This window comes from Vipera ursinii (assembly GCF_947247035.1).
Source record: "Vipera ursinii genome assembly, chromosome: 5".
Taxonomy (NCBI): Eukaryota; Metazoa; Chordata; class Lepidosauria; order Squamata; family Viperidae; genus Vipera; species Vipera ursinii.
In genome coordinates this window covers 33,737,143-33,755,757 of record NC_139518.1, presented here as the reverse complement: position 1 = coordinate 33,755,757, position 18,615 = coordinate 33,737,143, and positions in this window count along the sequence as shown.

Sequence of the window (18,615 nt, the reverse complement as noted above, 5' to 3'; positions counted from 1 at the left end):
TGTCTTTTTTAACAGATCATTTCATTTAGAGAATATTGTGATCATCTTGGAAAAAGAAATTTCAGATGGAGAGATAAATTTTCCCCCAAAAGCCTTCAATGGATGGAATTTGAATTTATCATTTGGTATTATTGTGTTAGTATCATATGCTCTGAGTTAGTCTCGCCTTATTGTGGTTTAATGTGCATGTTTTGCTATTCTGCTTTTCCCTCAGTATATGAAGTACAGTATTAATATGTTTTATTTGCTTTATTCTATCACATGTGGCAGTGCTATATTTTTAAAGATTAGTAGAAGAAATGTGAGATGCTTCTCCAAGTGATTTTCAACAAATTTACTTATTATTTTAGTTGTGTGTGTTGTGTAATTTTTTGTTTGGATAAGTCAGGTAATTTAACTTTATCTCAACTTTCTAGTTTTACAGTCAGTTATGTTCATTCTGGTTTCTTTTCAGTTTGAAATAAAAAAAACCCACAGTAAAATATGTACTTATTCTTCTAGCATTTTTATCTAGTTACATATTTTCTCCAGCATAATGTAGAAATACATAGTGTTGGGACAGATCAAAGGACAACCAGTAGCAAGGTAAATGGACTCCATTGTAATGGTGATGGGTTCATCATTGGAAGACCTGAAGGACCAGATCTATCTATTTAGTCACTAAGAATTGACATCAACTTGATGGTACATAATAATTATATCAAATATTATTGAAGCACAACAATGCTTGATTATCTTTAAAAACAAATAAATCAGGCCACAGATGAATTAATTGCTATTGCTATGAGAGAAGCTTGATGGATTTAGCAAATTTAGCAGATTTACCCGAATAAGAAGCTATTCTTCATGAGTCCATGAGAGAATGTGTAATACTAAAACATGAAGCATCATTGGAAGAAGAGTCCGAGAATTCTACTGGAGGAAGACTCAAAATGAATCTCACACAAGTAAGTGTAAATATTAGAGATTATTTTGTGGTGATAAGATTGTCAAAATGGTAATATTTGTCTTTATTGTATTCACCAATAGCTCGTGCTATTTAGGATTCTAGCTAGAGATAGGCTAGAAAACTATCTGCAGGGCTGCTGTGAATAGTATTCAGGTTGTACAAATAGGAAAATTAAGTAGTTTGGATCTGAATTGAGTTGGACTCTGGCCAGGGTACCAGGATCACAATCTGATCATATTAAATTGAATATGCTTGAATTGGTAATTCTTCAAGAAATGAACAGGAATCTCTTGACTTTTAACTTTCTCCACTTGTTGAATGTAGGACCCAGCCAGATGAGTGACCAGTCCATACTGTAGTGTTGGTCTCCTTAAAGGAGAGGTTGTTCCCCTGGCCTTAAAGGATGTTGTGGCACACACAAAAACCTTAAGAGGCTAGCCCTGTATTCAACTATTTTAAAAAACTGTGTGACAATTTTGGTCATGTTTTATGTTTTGTGGTGAAGCTATTTGTATAAATATGCTCCTTGCCAGAACCCATCATTCAGTGAGAATTGTAATAGGAAGTGCACTCTGAAACTGTGAACTTGTTTTTCTGTGGAGCTGCAACTCCATACTAATCATACAAATTACCTTGGTTCCTTAGTCCAGCTTTATCTTTACAAATAATGCCTGTGTTTTATCTGAATTTAATTTTAAACTATTCTCCTGACTGCAAGCAATGTTTAAGGTGCAATTGCTTCCAATGAACAAGATAGTATCCTGTGGAAAACCATAAGTCAATAGTATTATTACTGAATAACAATGCCCATTATCATCTTTTGGATGCACACAGTAAGAAAGAATAGAACCACTACAGAACAATTCTTATAAAGCTCAATCTTATAATTTGATTCAGGCACCTAAAAAACCTAAGAGAGATTTAGGAGAACTAGCAGAATCACAATCCTCAAATCTAGCTTTGAACACCAAAATTATAAAAAATGTCATTTTTCTTTGCTCATTTTAGCTGCTGCAACAATACAATTGGTTACTGAGTTCTGGAGTCCAAACCAAGGTAAATCTGATCAACTTGAATTGCTCACAACAAACGTCTGACTGTTTTAGTTTCCCTTTCTCAGCAATTTCTTGCAGAAAAAAAGAGCCATTTATTCTGTGAAATTATAATGGAAACAGAGAAGTAATCCCTCTATGCCAGGGGTCAGCAACCTGAAACAGTGAAAGAGCCACTCAGAACTGGTTCCCTCACAAAAGGAAAAACTGGGAGCCGCTAAAAAATGTGTGCGCATGCACATGTGCAGAACAGGGTTTGACTGAAGAGTGGAGCCAAGGAGAGATATGCACCTACCCTGCATATTTGAATTGATTGGTTGAACTTTTTTAGTTCCACTTTTTTTTTTGGACTGCACAGGGCAGAGGACTGGGAGCTGCAGGAGATGGCTGAAAGAGCCGCATGCGGCTCCGGAGCCACAGGTTGCAGACCTGTGCTCTATGCCATATCCACTGCAGTGGAGTAGGTTTGCAAATGGGCCTGAAGAAAGACTGCACTCCATGTTGCACTGATTCATGATGGCAACAGTTCCACTTGCATTCAAGCCAACTACCACTCTGCTTAATCATCCTCAATTCCCAATTATCTTTTGATGTCAAAAGCACATGATATTTAGAAATCATAGGAATCAAGAAACTGCCATGACTTCAAAATTATCACCTAACAATACAGAAAATTCCCCAAGTGCATTGAAAAAAGTGCCTGAATCCTTCAGACATCTAAGACAAACCTACAGAAATTTACAGCAACCACAAGTTTAAAATTAAGCACAGAGTGATCAAACCATGACAATGGAATTACAATCAGTTTCTCCACTTAAATCTGTTATGCTACAAAGGACAGAAATTGTTGCTTTATGCATTTTTAGAAAGTACATGATTGTCAGTGAAATTGCATCTCTCATTCTCGCTCCAGCTACTAGATGTTAAGATGGTATTTAAACTGATTGCTTGCTATCTGCCATGGAACCAATGTACACTCAGATTTACATGATTTGGAAACATTAAATACTTGATTGTATGATATACCTCAAACTTTAAATTTGGATCAGAGTTAATTCTATTCTTTCCTATCTTTTATCTTCTTTTCTTATTTCAGGCAAAGAAGAGGTTATTAAGAAACTTATAAATTTTTAATTTAGTTTGATGAACTAGATAAAGAATTTCTTCTATTATTAAAAGTCAAACTTTTTTCCTTTTTTCCAATGCTTTTGGCATTGGAAAGTGGAAAAAACAGAACATAAAAAAGAAGTCATATAGGTAGTTGAATAGGAATATAAATATAAATATAAATAATATGTGTGTGTAAAAGAAAAAAAGAGAATTCCATAAAGGTCTCTCTGCAAAAAGAAAAACAGGGAGAAAGGCACATTTGTAGACTTTATTTACTGTCTAGAATATAACAAAACAGAACAGAACAGAACAGAACAGAACAGAACAGAATAGAATAGAATAGAATAGAATAGAATAGAATAGAATAGAATAAAACTTTATTGTCACTTTGAAAATAGACTAATCGGCATACATTAAAATGAAATTTCATTGCATATAGCTCTCAAAGAGTCACCACCTCCAATATACATTACATAACTAGGATAAAAATAAATAAATAAATACAGAATGATTCAAGACATGTTTTGTTATGCTCAGTTCACAAGTAATTATCAATGGAACAAATAGTTAATGAACAAAGAATAAAGCATGGGATTAAGCTTCAAAGAGTATGCTTTTCAAGTAGTCTCATGTGAACTATACAACATCCTAGAAATTGCTTATTATATTTGATTCTATTATGTATTGGCAGTTGCTTTTTCTATCATTCCTTGTTATAAAACTACTTTCTTTGTTTTAATAAATGATCATCCATTTGTATGAATTGTGGCTACGTTATTGGTTGATCACACTGCCTGACAGATGTTCAGACTGGCTCTGTCATTTTTGTCCACCTAGCGAGTCCTTCCCAAGGACCTAGAATAGGCAGATGTGGATGTTTTATGGTGCTATAGATATCATTGCAGAATAAAAGTTGTTCCAAGTAAAGCTGCCTTTTGCAATTGACTGATAGTGAATTTGTCAATGCTGATGGCATTCAAGTGGTTCTCCAAACATTATTTTTCTTGTGATTCATCACACAATCAGCCACTTGTTTATATTGGAATTGGTAATTTTCTCTGTCTGAGTCCCCTACAACCATGCCCATTGGTATCATTGATGCATTCTGGACCAATTGTAGCTTCTAGGTGAGAGTGCATTGGAGTAATCAAGCCATGGATTGATCAGGCATGAATGCATGTTTGAAGGCATCCATGATCTAGGAAAAGGCTATGCAAAGGCCTTCCTGGCCACATGAACCATCTATTCACAGAGCAGGAGTTGTGACTCTAGGAAAACCCAGAAATTGTTCATCACTCTTGAATGGAGAAGTGCCACTCTATCCAAGGCCAAAGATGAAATCCCAGACCTGGGTGACCCAAACTGTCATAGCCACTAGGTACCTAGCCTCCAGGTACTCTGGCCTCTGAGATAGAAGCTCGACAACCTCACTTGGCCAGGGTTGAAACAAATGTTTGGGTCTCATCAAAGTTACATATCTTAATCAGAGCAGCTTACAGAACTTGTTTCCTGCAAAGCCTAATGTTGATCTTGCACCATTCTCTGAATCTGGATAAGGGATGTGTTTTTAGGTTAAGAACAATGTCTGGCTTGTTGTTGTTTACAACATCTCTTGGTATATAACATATGGCATTTTGATGTTAAGTATGAAGCTCAATGTTGTTCCAATTTTTTTTCCACATTCATAGTTATTTATTTTCCTGTGGGAATCCCAATCCTGTTTTTTCATTGTTTTTCTCAATTTATTTCAGAAGTTAATTTCATAGATAGGTATCACTTCCTGCTGTGCATGCTTATTACACTAATATAACATCCAAATATCATAAAGTCACATCATAACCCATGTACTTCCTGGTATAATTTCAAAGAAAATAAACATAAAAGTCCTTCCTCTGTCTCTTACTCATTTATCTGTCACTTAAAATATTGGAATTAATATTTCTTTCTACCTCATTAGAAGATGATACAATCCATGAAACAACATGTATTAAAAAGCCATTCTCAAAATTACTCTGTTGTTTTTAAATAGCTTCCCAATGTATTTTTTTACCTGCTGGTAGGGCCACATATGTGACTTTACTGAGAAATTAATGGATGGATACTCTACAGACTCAGGAAAGAGGCTGTTAAGATCTAATTAAAGGTAAAAATAGAGGCTGCCAGAACTGTCTTTTACAAATTAAATGTCCTCTTTTATGTGGTGCAGAGATGTCATCAGTATTATAAAGAGTAATTAGAGCATTTTACAACATCTTTCTAACACAGAGGAAGTGTTATTGTGAGTAGCTCTAAAAGTTATTAAGCATCTTGAGCACATAGAGTCACACTTACAAAGATGCCTCTAGCACATACCTGCTGTTGAGGGAGGATGTATTTAAATGTCTTTTAAGAAAGAACAAGTAATTGAAGACTTTAAATGGCTAACTAGTACAGAAACAATTACTCACTTCTGACAGACACCGAACTGGCAGCTAGACAAATGAATGCTTTTGCACTTGAAATTGGAGAATAGAGACGTACGTTCTGTGTTAGAATAAGTCCAAGGTATTCTCATAAATTTTTATATGGCTAAATCATCCTTTCCTCAAAATAAAACTGAAACTCTTAATACGTAGATGGAAAGATCAACAATAGCATTACCATAAGATCTTGTATATGGTAGGTTGATAATTCAAGAGGGCATTCAGTTTCAGTGCAAGATAAAACTCTAAGATAAAACTTTTTGAAAGTCATGATTACTCACAAGCCAGCCAAATGTTTAGCCGCAGATTTCACATTTTTATTCACCTACTGAATCTTTCCCACAGACCTGGAAAGTTCTTAATACAGTAGCTGTACATTGCCAGTTTGACTAAGAGGTCTATAATATACCTATATTGCAGAAGACTCTAATATAATTCTTCCATGCAATTGTGGATTTGAATATTCCTTGAACTTCAGTATGTGAGCTAAAACGGCCAATTCATTCAGTAGTTTGATCATCTGGTGTTAAAGGAGGAAATTATTATTACTTATTGAAGGCCCCTTTCTTTTGTACTATGTCAAGGAACATACCAACTACACTATTTAAGGAAATGGAATAGACATTATTTGGAACTCCAACAAAATAAGCAACAAAAGTCTAAACATGTTTTATGTCATATCTTTTTTCATGTACTCATTACTAATTTTAATTTCCTATCTCTTAACTTACATCACATTAATAAATCCTATATGCCAAGGAATTTCCCTAGTACATTAGAAGCTCTTAGATAATTGCAAAAATATAGTCATGATATATTTATTCTAAACTTAATTTCCTCAGTACATTACTCTGAATTAATTAATTACACAAATACGGTTCTGATAAAGTGATTCTTAAATTAATAACCCAATATTACTCATTACACATTTTAATTATATTTTAATCATTTTAAAGGATTTATTTGGTTCATAAATTCTTTACAAATATTATCAACATACTATGTCTAACAGCACAAAGAACATCCATTGATCTAACTTTGACATGCTTCTGGTTTCTACTACCACCACCACTACCCCTCACAGTATGCCAGAAGAAGAGCTGAGCAATAGTTGTGAGCATGAAATATTATGAAAGAGATAGGGCAATGAAAGATCAAAGGACAACAAAATGATGCATAGGATAGTTCATTAACATGTCTAATAGTTTGCACAATTATCATCAAGGTACGTAACCAAAATTTAGCAACCAATGGGAGGATGCTCTGGGAGCAGTATCATAACATCAGTAATTTCTCATGCTACCCTTTTCCATTCTTAAGTTACACTATGCCAACCTCGTGAAACAACAAATAAAAATGAAGAACAATCAAACTGTGGACACATGTCAACCAGCTTTTAACTTTAAAGCAGAAATAACATCAGATATAATGATATGGATCTTCTCAGAATGAATTTAGAAGGTGGAAGAGGTCACATCTGTATTATATGTAAATAGTTATCACTAAATGTTTAACTATGTTGGTTATGAGGTAAAGCTCTTTGACAGCCGAACACACGGGAGTTTTGACAGCTGTCAAAACTCCCCAGCAAGGCGCAGGCGCAAGCCGGTTGACAGCTCTTGGCTGTCAACACAACGCAGAGCCGCCCAGCCACGAGGAAAGAGAACTGTCAAGAATATGCGAAGCCGATTGGAGCAGGAATCGCGGCGGGAGAAGACCGGCCGCTGATTGGACCAGCCAGTCGGCTGCCGGCTATAAAAGCCGAGCCCTTCTGTACCTTGTTGTCCTATTCTGAATAAAACCTGTTAACATTGCCAGCTGTCTCTGAGTGGTCTGTCAGCCACTTCAACATCCCTTTTGAAGATACCTCTTCCCTTTTCCCTTAAAAAAGCAACAATTCACAAATGTCCTACAAGTGCAGATAGAACTTTCTCCTTTCCTATTCATTTTAACAACATCTAGTTGTTAAGCATTCATCTGACCACACAGAACACAAACACTTATGCAATAGTACATAATTAGTTAATTATTTTTGTGATTAGGTGCAGAAAGAAGTAAAAGCTATGTACATAGCTGCACATACAAATGAAACAACTTTTAAAGAATAGAAAATGGAAAAATGTGAAAGCCAATAATATCCTATTTGTTTCTAAGGAATACTATTTCATTGCCTCTAATGGTAGTAGCAATTGAACAAATGGGATGAACAGAAATTGTTCAACATAATTTATAAATACTTTATTCTGGCAGATATTTTTCTAAGCACTAGCAATCCAAAATGTATGTGAAAGTCCTAAGTAATGAAAGAACTATAAACATCAATTCAACTGTTTCTGAATTATTTTGTATTTTTCTTGAAAATTCACAGATAGTGCAAATTATGCAACTGCATTATGCACACAGTGAAGATCAGATATCAACATGCTATATCTGTATTACAAACTTTTAAGATCTGCTCATCAGATATCATGTATCTAAAGATATGTAACTCTTAATCTATAACAAATGTAAACCTGGTGTTATTTAATGTGCTTCCTCCCTTCCAAAATGTATTTAATTTAAATGAAAAATAATGCTCTTTGGAAAAAGTGTCACCTTGCCCTGCTTACAATTCAGTGATGCAAGAAACAACTGTCATGGATGCATCTTGCCCTGAAACAAATAAATGTGCATGGATAAGTATGCATATTATTCCTATTTAACACAGAGAGACAAACATACATACACCAAACTGTATTGTTCATTTATGAGGAGGCACTGTCTAAAGAGGTGAACCTACTATGTTTATTAAGATCATCCCGGACTCCACATTGACCTGGAACAACAACAACAAACAACAACATCTTAACATAGCAAGCAACATACCATTGCAACCCAAAACATATATACTTATTATAAATACAATTTCCTCATGTCGCCTTTTTCTAAATAAAATAATCTATGTACACAATATTCAAAATTCTTCAATTTGTTTGGCTTCTTCATTACATAGCCATTCTATGTAAGTTATACATCTGGATGCTTTGCTTTTTTAAAGAAAAATCACAAAATTGCAAGACAGGTATTTTATTTATAGTATGCTTTTTGCAATTTAGATCCTTGTGATATAAAGCAAATGTCATCAAATCTGTGGTGAGGGCAGCCAGGCTGGGAATAAATTTCAAGATATAATTTACTGTTTCCATGGTCCTGTGAACCTCTTTCTGGCATGCTGGTTTTGACATATCTACAGTTGCCTTTCATTAGTATTTCTCCTAGATACAATTTCTTAAATATCTACAGTTGCCTTTCATTAATATTTCTCCTACATACCATTTTGCTGAACTTTAAAATGACATTAACTTCCATTCAATGTTATATTTACCTTTTTAGAATCATTTTGTGTTGAGTCTTTTTTCTGGCATCTTAGGCAAACATATTGTCTATTTACAATATAGTTTCTGGTATGCTATTCATAAGTTTTGTGGTGTGTTAAAGCACTTCAGTAGTGATATTCAATCCAAAGGATATTTATTCATCATTCAATTATTAAACATACAAAGTTGTATGTTGTTTATAGAGATTTTCAATCATCCAGGTTGTCCCATAGGTGCCTTTTTCCCCCCAAAAGGCAATTGGATTTTCTTGCATCTTGGGCTCAGAGAATTTGGGGGCCAAATGTGAAAGTGGAAGTCAAAGAATATGTTGTCCTGTCTTTCCTATTGCCAGGTTAAGACTGTCATTACTAAGTTCCAGTACTCCCTTCCCTTTCCATACAACGGAATACAGTTTCCCTAGACTTCATTACCAATCTTCTAGTTACACAAATGACATGACCATTTTTTGTGGTATTAGGTTTGCTTAACAACTTGCCTCAGTTTATTCCTTGCAAGAGATGACCACCAGCTCTGTTCAAACAACGCTTCAATCAACTGGACCACATTTATTAGTACATAGACTTAATCAAACACATGTTGTTATATCATGGCTATCAATTATACTTTTTATATTTCTTATCTTTTCATCATCTGGAGTCCAATGGATAGCTGAGAATTCATTTGCATTTCTATGTCTCCTATTAGCAGAACAATTGGATGGGTTTATCCTTTTACAAAATTTTACTATAACAACTTGCTCTGTTCTCTCCCTTGCAAGCAATCTGCAGTTATCACTCCCACATCTTGCCCTCTAGAGGTCCTATTTCACCTTTTATGAGCTTCTAACTCTCTTCAGGAAAGGCAAACTGCACATTTCTCTTAAAGTTAAAGTTAGATTTGGCCAAGACTATGTACAAATGGGCAGCAGATGCACATAAGCAAGATGGTGCCAGCTTCTTGTGGGGGATTTGGAGTAGTTTTCTATTACATTTTTGCTTTCCATCTGCCCATTGAAGGAACTGGGCTCAAAGTTTATTGATTCGTTTCTTGTTACATATTAGATTAGCTAAGTAATCTTCTATCTGCAAATTGTCTGCTTCAATGAAGCTTCATAAAGAAGTTTATAGCTTGTCTTGTCAGGCTCCAGAAAACAAGAGACACACATAGAAATTACTTCTAAGCAGTTATGTTTATTGTTCTTCACCTATAAATAGAATCTTGCCAAACCAAAGCAAAGTACTTGTATGATTAAAGATATGCTCTGAGAATTTCTAGGGTTGAGCTAAATTGTTCATTCCCACCCCCAACCAAATTATCTAAACTTCAGTGTCTCTTAAACATCTGGAACACACTCCCTGCCTCCTGGCAACCTGGACCACATTCTACCACTTGTCCCTTGTTCAGGAGAAACTACTTTAATACATAAAAAACAAACAAATTTAATAAATAATCAATAAATTACTTAGCCCCTTGTAATCTGAAGCTGTTTTTTCCTCCCCCATCTGCCTTCTGTTTCAATGAATGGGGAAGAAGAATTGGAAATGGAATATATTCTGATTTCCAGAGGGGAGGGGGTGGGGGTTGAATGCTTAGCATATTGTATTCATTGGAAAGGTTTCTCTGAATTGAAAGGTTTTGGGGAGGAACCAATAAAAGCAAAATGCATTGTAACTGACAACCCATAGAAGTCCTGTCTCTGAGAACTATGTCATATTGATAGATAATTGCCCTTATAATGCTTCTTGCCACATTGGATTCGCTAGCTCCAGTTTTCTGTCAGACACGTATATTGACTTTGATGAGTGTGGGGTTTATCTTTATGCCTGAGATGTGAAAATGATTCTGATGGAGAAGGAAGTCTGAAAGAATGTAAACCCTGAAAATGAAAAAGGAATGAGTGAACTATTAAAGGTGGAGTTTCAGAGAAGGTTACCCAATAAATAGCAATGAATGAGAAAAAAATTCAAAATAACTCCACTTTAACTGCATTTGGTATTAAGATAGTGGAGAAAAACTACATCAGGCTTTCAAGGTTTTGTTTGTAAAATCCTTGCTGTGCCTCTTATTTGACCCTGTCTACCTTACAAAGCTGATGATAAACATGTCCAGTTCTTCTATTATCACTGTCTCTTTTTATGTATGACTTAAAGACAAATGTTTCATTTGTAGAATACAAAAAGTTAGAGTACTGGATGCAACACTAAAATCTGTGACTTCCTGACTGATATTGTATTCAGTACGGTAAGGTATCAGAGATGGTATTCTTTCTGTATCATTATCAAGCCAGCTATATATCCATTTAATTGTTAATGCTATCCAGTTCACATTTAACTAGCTTGCTAATCAGTACTCTGTCAAATGCTTTGCTGAAATCAAGATGCATAGCACATGTCCTGCCAACCCATTATACATTTAATTAATAAGAAGATTGAATGCGTGAGCTGTCTCTGCAAAAATAATAAAGAATATTTATTCTTTGGGAAGAATGTAGATAGGGACTGAATAAGAGTGCAGTCTCTCTTTATGCTGAACTTGTTATTGTTCCATCAATACTGGATTGTATAGCTGGGGCCATATAGCTGGATATTTCTTGAATAAAGGGCCTCAAAGAAGATTTATCTCATCTTCAGGCTTTGTGTGAAAAGAGTATTCCAATCCAGAGCCTATTCCTGACGCTTGCTGCTAGCAAGATATATGCCTTATAGAGTTCACATGCCCTCAAACTCAGTGTTCTTCTTGCTTATTTAATCATTTATTTCACAAAGCTAATGAGAAGTTCATGCAAATTGGAAGCATAATTTTTGGATAGTTTCCTCCAAGAAATGTGTCACAATGTCATCTTATTTAAGACATGCCATTTTTAAATATCATAAACATGTATTTCTAATTTAACCAGAGTTAGGCACAAATGGTTTTTAGTCTTCTCCATCGAATCTGTTGCATGAGTTATCCTTGGAAAAGAGAATTTCCTATACTTTGCCAAGGAAAAGGTTCCTTCTTTAATGGTTGGTAATAGTATTACTATTGGAAAATCCCTATTGTAAGAACTTCTAGTACATTTCTACTATAGATGCAGAGCAATTTGTTTCATTGGTGGAAATTTCTAACTTGTCTCTTATTATGGGATTTTCATTACATTTATGAAGTAAGGAAACTCTGGTGCCTTGCTACTTTTCTCCAATGTTTCTGGTTGTTGAGGAGCTGTTTTGCTGTATCACTACAAAATCACTTCTTTTGTTTCCCCATTAGCATTAAGAGAAAATGTATTGACTTAAATTCAGCAGGGTAAGGATACCAGCAAGTTTTGGACTTCCCCAGTGAGCAGCTGAAAGAGTGTTGGCTTCTTAAAGACACTCATCAATTTCCACACAACAGTGTATAAAAGGATGGGGAAGGATAACTGATGTTGGAATGAGAGGGGCCTAATGGGCTGGTTTTGGATTATAATTAAAGTGACTTATATGCTTTGTTTTAAAAGGTGGTCCTTTACCTAATTTAATTATTTATTTTCTTGGTTTTGCTTTTCAATTTTAATTTGTAAAGCAAAGTTATAAACATAAACAATTTTTATCCTGATGAACTTTCAGATATATTAGGTCCTTTATTTTTCCCAAGAATTGTCACTCTAATTATAAGGAATATTACTTTAGTTGAAGTCACCTTGATCTGTCATTATGCCAGCTCTTCTGACTCAATTCTGAAGTTCTTTCATAATGCTCTCATTGATATCTAACTTAGATTTATGCATGGAATTTATTGAAATAGCAGCAGAAGAGCTTTTGATTCAGCATTCTTTTGTTTAAATAAATGTTCTTGCAGATGATGTAGTTGTAACTATCAGGTAACACGAAGTGCAGTAAGACAGCTGATGAAAAGAATTAAAGTTTTGAGTGAATTTTCTGGACACAAAATCTTACAACTTCCCACCCTTATCCTTCAAGATAAAACAAAATATTTAACTCAAGAAGTTGACTTTGTGCAAATGAAATCTGGTTGCCAGATAACCAAAGATCTGGTGAACTATTTGGAATTGTGCCTGGTAAGTAGAAATGAAGATATATTTCAAATAATTATATTGAATAAGGTATTGAAAGATGAAAATATTTAAACTTTTCTGGTTAAGATTAATTGCAACTATCAAAATGAACATTCTACCTAAGATAAAGTGGTTTTTTAATTTCAAAAATTGTGCATGGTCCCCAAATTCAACTGTCCACATAAAATAACTAAATATTATATATAATTTTGTCAAAAGGGCTATTTAGAAAAGGAAAGAAATGGGACTATGCATTTGCTGCCCTATCTTCTTTATGCACTGAAAATGAGAGTGAGATCTAAACTATTCTCTGCTTTCCCGTGATTGGAATTATCAGACTGTGATACTAACATAATAGCACTTACATTATCTTGCACTGAGAAGAGAAATACAGCTTTGCACATTTAAAGAGTGAGCTAACAAACTACTGAATGCCTTCTTTGGAGAAAATGTATCTCTTAATTGTTATCAGCTTTAATAATAGCAGGATCAACACTACATTGTATTGTGCTTAAATGTTGCTTTTAAGAGATCAGAGCAACCTTGTTATTTACCTTTACTTTTTATTCTTACCTTATTTGCTCTCTTGAGAACCTCTAATTCTCATCATATCAAGTCTGTGCCAGATGCATTATGTGTTTTGTTTTGGTTTTTTAAGGGTAGAGCAGGCCAGTTTTCACCTAAAAAAGGAATGACTATCGAACCTGGACTTTGACAGTTAGCAAATTGTTGTTGCGGGGAATTGTTGAAAAATGTCACAACCTGGTTAAGTACAATTTTTGTCTCTAAGTGAAGCAAGGGTTTTCGTGTTCTGATTAACTCATCAATTTGGGAACTATTTTTGTATCTTGCTCTGGTCACCGCTGCTTGTTAGACTCCCAATGATAAATTTTCCACTTTTTTTAAAAAAAAATGCATATAAACCAGCAGGATTATTAAAGGAAATAATAAATATTAAAATGCTTAAGTTAGTATTAGTTATTTAATTAGCACAAATAGCCTTGAAGAAAATAGTTAACATATTTTATACATTTTATAAATTATATTTTCATATCAACAAATACCTTAAGGGAATAATAATAATAATAATAATAATAATAATAATAATAATAATAATAATAATAATAATAATAATAATAATAATAATAATAAAGTTACAAGGGACCTTGGAGGTCATCTAGTCCAACCCCCTGCTCAGGCAGGAAACCCTATATCATTTCAGACAAATGGCTGTCCAGTCTCTTCTTAAAAACTTCCAGTGTTGGAATATTCACAGCTTCTGGAGGCAGGTTGTTCCACTGATTAATTGTTCTAACTGTCAGGAAGTTTCTTCTTAGTTCTAGGTTGCTTCTCTCCTTGATTAGTTTTCATCCATTGTTTCTTGTCCTGCCTTTGGGCGCTTTGGAGAATAGCTTGAGTCCCTCTTCTTTGTGGCAGCCCCTGAAATATTGGAACACTGCTATCATGCCCCCCTCGTCCTTCTCTTCATTAAACTAGACATACCCAATTCCAACAGCCGTTCCTTATATGTTTTAGTCTCCAGACCCCTAATTATCTTTGTTGCTCTTTTCTGTACTCTTTCTAGAGTCTCAACATCTTTTTTACATCGTGGTGACCAAAACTGGATGCAGTATTCCAAGTGCGGCCTTACCAAGGCATTGTAAAGTGGTATTAATACTTCACGCGATCTTGATTCTATTCCTCTGTTAATGCAGCCTAGCACTGTGTTGGCTTTTTTGGTAGCTGAAGCACACTGCTGGCTCATATTTAAGTGATTGTCCACTAGGACTCTGAGATCCCTCTCACAGTTACTACAATTGAGCAAGGTACCACCTATACTATACCTGTACATTTGGTTTTTCTTGCCTAAATGTAGAACTTTACTTTTCTCACCATTGAATTTCATTTTGTTAGATAGCACCCAGTGTTCAAGTCTGTCCAGATCCTCCTGTATCTTAAGCCTGTCTTCTGGAGGGTTGGCTATTCCTGCCAGTTTGGAATCATCTGCAAATTTGATGAGTTCCCCATCTATCCCTCATCCAAATTGTTGATGAAGATGTTGAAGAGCACTGGGCCCAGAACAGAGCTCTGGGGCACCCCACTACATACTTCCCTCCATGTAGATGTGGTTCCATTGAGGACCACACGCTGAGTACAGCCGGTCAGCCAGCTACGAATCCATCTGGTGGTGACTCTGTCTAACCTGCATTTTTCTATCTTATCAAGTAGAAGGTTGTGATCTACTTTATCAAATGCCTTACTGAAGTCCAAGTAAATTATATCCACAGCATTCCTCTGGTCCACTAGTTTTGTCACTTGGTCAAAGAATGCAATAAGATTTGTCTGGCATGATCTGTTTTTGACAAACCCATGTTGGCTTTTAGTGATAACTTTGTTTGCATCAAGGTGTTCGCTGATTTGTTGTTTGATTATCTTTTCCAGAATCTTCCCAGGTATAGAGGTCAGGATGATAGGTCTGTAGTTTCCTGGATCTATTTTTTCCCCTTTTTTGAATATGGGAACTACATCAGCTCTCTTCCAGTCCTCTGGTAGTTGGCTTTTAGTAATGTTGGATTTTAGTAATGACTTTGTTTGCTTCTAGGTGCTCACTGATTCATTGTTTGATTATCTTTTCCATTCTTTTTGAGCCATCTAGAAAGCTGTTGAAGGAAAACTTTCATTGTGAATGCTTTTGACAAGGGATCTTACATGAAATTTCCACTTAGGACATGGTGAGCTAAACATCTCTGAGGAAGAATATCAGAGTATACTTTCCAGTAATCAGAAAAACAGCCCTGTTCAGCTGTCCATCACAATCCTATACTAGTCTCCTCTTCAATGAATATTGTAATTTTCAATTAGTTTGAATGAAATTCATTGGAATTTAATGTGCACCGGAAGAGGGGTTCTAGCATATCGGTTGCCCTTTGATGACAATTGAGCCTTTACTTCCAATGTATCACTGATATTAAGAACAAATGGTGACCCGGGAGCATGGAAAACAAGAAGAGGTTGTAAAGGCTTTGTATAGAAAGCTACATTCTCTTCCAAACATATCTTTAGAACAGGGAATATCTAGCATCTTCTGCCTTGCTATTAATTAAGTAGATGGTGAGTAGGGGTTACCAGATTATGTTATTTTTTTTTTAATCCCATTTATATCCCGCCCTTCTCCGAAGGCTCAGGGTGGCTTACAATCTAAGAAGCACAAATCAATGTGCTTAGCAATAGCCTTCATTCTATGTATATGCCTGCTTATTAGGGCTTTCACACCCCCCCCCAAGCGGCATTATTACAAAGTCAGCTTAATTGCCCCCAACAATCTGGGTCCTCATTTTACCTACCTCAGGATGGAAGGCTGAGTCAACCTTGAGCCTGGTGGGATGTGAACCTGCACTAATTGCAGGCAGCTGGTGTTACTTAAGGAGGCATTAGCCCACTGCTCCACCAAGGCTTTTTTTGTTGTTGTTGTTGTTCACTTTTCAGTTCTGTTACTATTTCTGGATCCCAAATCAGGGTATGTCTTCTTTCCCATGTTATCTTCCAGCTGTATTCATGTTCAGATAAATGTCAGTACAATTGTTCTTTAAACTTCCTGGCTAAATACAGAGAAGTCAGAAGGAATAGGAGATAGTACTGTGTTTTGTACCATTTTCAAGATTCCACTGTGTTTAATGAAACAATTGGTAAATAGATAAACATGAGCTGCAACAGGAATAAATTTGTAGATTTAATTAACCAATCTTGTTCAGTGTAAGGAAAGGTTGATGAGATCCATTACAGCATGGTTGAAATTCTGTAAAATTCAGGGTACTGTCATTGCATTAAAAGTAAATGTCACAATCTGTAGCAGTATTTATGACTGTCTAGTGTTTCTGGCTTAGAATTAGAACTGATGGTCAAAACAGGAAGTGAAAACTTGTATTCTTAAATACATAACATTTCTAGCCAGCAGGGCTGAGCCCATAAGCAGTAGGCTAATGATCCCAAATCATCTGTCTCAGAGATCTTCTGGAGCTTAACATTCTGGCCTTATCTCCTGCTTGAAATGTCACCACAAAAGGACACTTCACCTGATGTTGCATCCCTACTCTTCAAAATGTTTGAGACATAGAAGCTTCTGCATTTCCAAATGATTGAAAGGGTAAAAGAAAAAAAACCCACAGAAATCATTTTTTTTAACTTTAAATTCTTAAAATGATAAATATGCATTGTTGAAGTTTCTAGTGTATGGAGGTACTTAATTTATTAAACACAGCAGGTAAAAATTGTTTAAACTAAAAAAATTCAAAAGATCACAAGATGGCACTGATCTGTAACAATTCTACCAGACTCCAAGTTTTATGGTGCTCAAAGAATTTCTCTGAAAAAAAGTTTTTATCTCAAAAGATTTGAAAGAAACCATCGTTATCCACAACTTGATATACACATAAAAGAGTGAAGTAGGTAGAATCACTGAGCTTCTGAAGGTAGATATATATTTATATATAAAATATTGGAGTAAAGCACACAAAGACAAAAATAAATAAAAATGGCATAGCAACTTCTTTCTTTGTTTCCCTGGAGTTCTGTCTTAGTTTTCTTTTCTCTATCTACAGTGAAACAGTTTGAAGGAGTCCCTTGAGCATATGTTTTAAAGCCCATGTCTGAAAGTAGATATGCTTTCAAACACAGGCAATGTCTAACATTCAGACCTGCAGGAAATCTTTAATTTTATTAGTGCCATCTAAGTATTCACAGCAACATTAGTGTCACAGTCAAAATCATTACTTTCAATTGACTTCTATGCATGGAGTCTTCATTTGTATATGTCATAAAAATTCACTGATCAGTGTTCAGTGGGACTTATAGGGTGGAAAAAGGAGAAGGGCCTGCCCTAGTACCTGTTGGTTGGACACAATAAAGGATGACACCAGGATGATCATGCTGGATTTAAAACAGGTGGTACAAGACATGGAGAGTGCTTATTCATAGAATGGCCAAGGGTCGGACATGACTAAATTGATGATGATGATAATATATACAATCTGATAAAACATTATGGAAATACGGGTATCTAGCCTTTGTCTGATGATTTCTATTAAAGTGAAACTAGACTTTATCAGAAAACCAGTTCCATTGGTTGACTACTCTTACTATCACAAAGTCATCTTAATATACATAATCCACTTCTATGTAATTTTGCCTACTTGATTGGGTCCAACCGTCAAGATCAAAGAAAACATGTCTCTTCCCCTCTCTATATGATGACTCTTCAGATGTTACCTAATATTATCATTTGGACTAGGACTAGGTTTTCAATGACTTTGTCTTTTTGTAACCTCTTCTCAATTTATTCTACTTTGCTGATGTCCTGTTTAAACTGTGATGTCAGAACTAGACACAGTATTCCAAATGAACCTAACCAGGTGAGACTCAAGTAGGGCAACCTCTTATTGCTAGCAATAGCAATAGCACTTAGACTTATATGCTGCTTCATAGTGCTTTATAACCCTCCCTAAACAGTTTACAGAGTCAGAATATTGCCCCCAACAAACTGGGTCCTCATTTTACCACCTCAGAAGGATGGAAGTCTAAGTTAACCTTGACCCGCTCAGAAATGAAATCCTGGCAGTGACCAGGAAGTTAGCCTGCAATACTACATTCTAAC